Source organism: Pleurodeles waltl, chromosome 7, assembly GCF_031143425.1.
Source record: "Pleurodeles waltl isolate 20211129_DDA chromosome 7, aPleWal1.hap1.20221129, whole genome shotgun sequence".
NCBI classification, from domain to species: domain Eukaryota; kingdom Metazoa; phylum Chordata; class Amphibia; order Caudata; family Salamandridae; genus Pleurodeles; species Pleurodeles waltl.
The window spans coordinates 861,396,768-861,400,377 of NC_090446.1; the positions used below are offsets into that span (position 1 = coordinate 861,396,768).

A 3,610-nucleotide genomic window follows, 5' to 3' on the forward strand; every position below is an offset into this window, starting at 1 on the left:
TCTGTAGGATTTATCTTGAATGCAATTAAGATACAAAGGTTGTCTACTATTGTGGATAACAAGCTGGCAAATTTACAGGGGTAATATGCCTGTTAGATACTGAATTGACTGCGGATAGAGCTATGATGCTTCAAAATAGGCTTGCTTTGGACATACTTTTAGTGAAAGCGGCGGAGTCTGTAAAATGATTAATGCGAGGCATTGTCGTTCGTTTACACCCGAAAATGATAAGGAGATGAGAGACTAAGGGCCAGATGTAAAATCGCAGTTTGCGCCATGCAAAATGCTCATTGCGATGCTCATTCACATTTTGCGAGTCGGTACCGACTCGCAAAATGTGAATGCGACTCGCAAATAGGAAGGGGTGTCCCCTTCCTATTTGCGACTCGCATCGCAATGCTAAATTGCTTTGTGACCGCGAACGCTGCGGGCGATCAGGGGTGGTCTGGCCTTGGAGTTGGGGGGACAAAGGGAGCGGAGCTACCCTGCGACGGCCCCAGCTACGCCCTGGGAAAAGCCCCGGGGCGATTGACGATCGAGCAACCCTCAGACAGGCGTAGCCCCGGGAGGAACCCGGGGCCGCAAGTTGCGTTCGAAGTGTCGATGATCAATGTGTCCTGCAATTCACACTAATTCTCGCAGCTAGCTGCGTTCTTCATCGACTCGCTAGCCGAGTGATCCACCGCCAAGAGTCACAGGCAACTTTTCTCAACGTTCGCCCACCTGCGGGGGCAGGAGAGGCGGGAGAAAGGCGGCGCAGTTACCACCAGTGTCACACCCATGGGACCCCTTCCCCTTTGTGAATGTTGCCAAAAATGTTTTTTCAGAGCAGGAAGTGGTTCAATGGACCACTGCCTACTCTGAAAAAACGAAACCTAATGGTTTCATAATTTGTTTTGTATTGCAACTCGTTTTCCTTCAACTGCTTTATTTAAAAAGCAGTCACAGACATGGAGGTCTGCTGTCTTCAGCAGGCCACCATCCCTGTGACTGCAGGGACTCGCTAAATGCGACCCACCTCATTAATATTAATGAGGTGGGTCTTTGCGACCCCATAGCAATTCGCAGACGGTGTCTGAGACACCGTTGTGCATCCAAATCGGAACTTGCTACATCTGGCCCTTACTAACTTAGCTAATTTAAGCAAGGATTTGAAAGAATTGAAAGAACCAGGAGTTTGGGAAAAGGTTGGAAATGGATTTGCTTCCGTGGATAATTGGTTTAGTCAAATTTGGAATGGGATATTATGGAAAATTGTACAGGGAATATTAATTGTTATTGTTTCCATATTGGGTTATGGGGTACATGCAAATTATGGCAAAAGATAAAATTAAGGAAACCCAAAAATGATCAGAGGAGGGAAGAACAGCCTAGGAGAAGAATCTATAGAGAAAATTTAATGAGAAGTCAAGAGACATCAGAAACATAAATGTAAATTTAATGATGAGGGAAGGTGTGATGACATATTTAGTCATCAGAGGATGGAGCAGATATGCTAATTAAGAAATTATTAATGATTTATATGTTGTTACTAATGTGAAAATGCATAGAGAAATTAATCGTAGAAAAATAATGTGCATGTTTGAAAAATGTGCCCTCGGGCTATGATCACCATGTGTACTAAAACAACTGAAAATGTGAAAAATAATGAAAATATATGAGAAAATGTAGTAATATGTCATAATGAGACGCATAACCTCTGTTTTGTGTTATTAAGTTAGCTGAACTAAGGGCCTAGTTCCACTTGGCCTCGCACACTCTGAACATGGAAAAACCGGACGCCTTGCAAAGGACTGGAAATCTTGAGCTGCAGCCTTGACCTGTTCGAAGTTCAAGTTACTTAGCTAGAATTTTCTGCAATGTACCGACGGACAGGAGATGATGAAGACAGTTTGATACAATTACATGTAAAGCAGGCTAAATGTACTTTTGCAGGACTTGAACAATAGAGGCACTGACTGGAGAGCCATATGCAACAATTTTGATACCTGAAGGACCGGATGATGAGAGCATTGCATGAAGAACCAATCCGTTTCATGTAACTTGAAGTTTATGAAAATTAGTAGATTCAGTAAACAAAAACTATATGTTAAAGTCATATCTGCTGACCGACTGACCAATTAGCAATTAGGGGGATGGACTGGGAGACCAAATAATAAAAAGTAATGACAAGTGGCGAGGAATCAGAACTGCAGGGAGAAAATGTATTACGTCAGGAGACGTTGTCCGAGGTGCTGATATTGGGCTCATACTCTGTGAGCCTGATCTGTAGCTGACTAATTGATGACCTGAAGACGAAGACTGACTTGTTGCTGATCCATCCTGGATAGGTAGCTATGAAAATGTGACTGACGATTTTGTGCCTTTTCTTCCAGGTACCACCTGCGCTGTTTTTAGAGATTCAAACTTAGGTAGATCTTTCCAAATTAATGTTCTCTCTAAATTGTTTTCACATGAAGACCCCCATGCTAATGCTAATCTGGGTTAGGTAGGCTGTTAGGGGTGACATTGACTGTGAAAAATGACTACAAACTTAAATGCTGAATTGCATTGTTAATGCTTGTATTCATAGCTTATAGTATTGCATTGTTGCATTTGTTTCCTTACCAGATAATGGCCCTCATTACGAGCCTGGCGGTCTGTGACCGCCAGGCTCGCGGTTGGCGGGAGCACCGCCGACAGCCCGGCGGTGCCCCGCAGGGCATTCTGACCGCGGCGCTTTGGCCGCGGTCAGTGCAGGAAAACCGGCGGTCTCCCGCCGGTTTTCCGCTGCCCGTTGGAATCCTCCAAGGCGGCGCAGCTTGCTGCGCCGCCTTGGGGATTCTGACACCCCCTACCGCTATCCTGTTCCTGGCGGTTCGCCCGCCAGGAACAGGATGGCGGTAGGGGGTGTTGCGGGGCCCCTGGGGGCCCCTGCAGTGCCCATGCCAATGGCATGGGCACTGCAGGGGCCCCCGTAAGAGGGCCCCGCTTGTATTTCACTGTCTGCATAGCAGACAGTGAAATACGCGACGGGTGCAGTAGCACCCGTCGCACCTTCCCACTCCGCCGGCTCGATTACGAGCCGGCTTCATCGTGGGAAGGTTGTTTTCCCCTGAGCTGGCGGGCGGCCTTTCGGCGCCCGCCCGCCAGCCCAGGGGAAAACTTGGAATACCCTCCGCGGTCTCTGGACCGTGGAGCGGTATTTCTGCCGCGCAACATTAGCGGGCGGCCTCCGCCGCCCGTCAATGTTGGAATGGGGGCCAATGTCTTTTAACTGATGAATTAATAAAGAGTTGATTTGAATAAAGTTGATCTAACAGATGCTTTAGAATTGTAAGCAATAGGGAAATAAAACCTGTTAACCCTTTTCCTGAGTAGTAGCTATTCTTGATTAGTATGGTATAATGTTGTTTTTCACAGAGTGGTTTCCTTGATTATTGATGTTAGATTATTGATTCAGTAGTCACTGCATGACTAGGATACTCCATGCGATCCAAAAGGTTCACCGACCTATACGCGTCCCCTTTGTGAGTTTACTTACTAAGGAACAAGCGCGCTAACACAGGTCACTGCCCGATTTACGGGCAATGCGCGACGGGTGCTAGTGCACCCGCCGCACATCTGCATT

General features: G+C 46.7%; 1 non-coding gene across 1 annotated transcript; it reads right to left on the reverse strand.

Moving 5' to 3' along the window:
* Positions 1 to 540: 540 nt before the first annotated feature.
* Positions 541 to 694, reverse strand: LOC138247559 (5.8S ribosomal RNA). Its single transcript, XR_011194577.1, has one exon. It is a non-coding gene; the product is annotated as a 5.8S ribosomal RNA (ribosomal RNA).
* Positions 695 to 3,610: the final 2,916 nt, after the last annotated feature.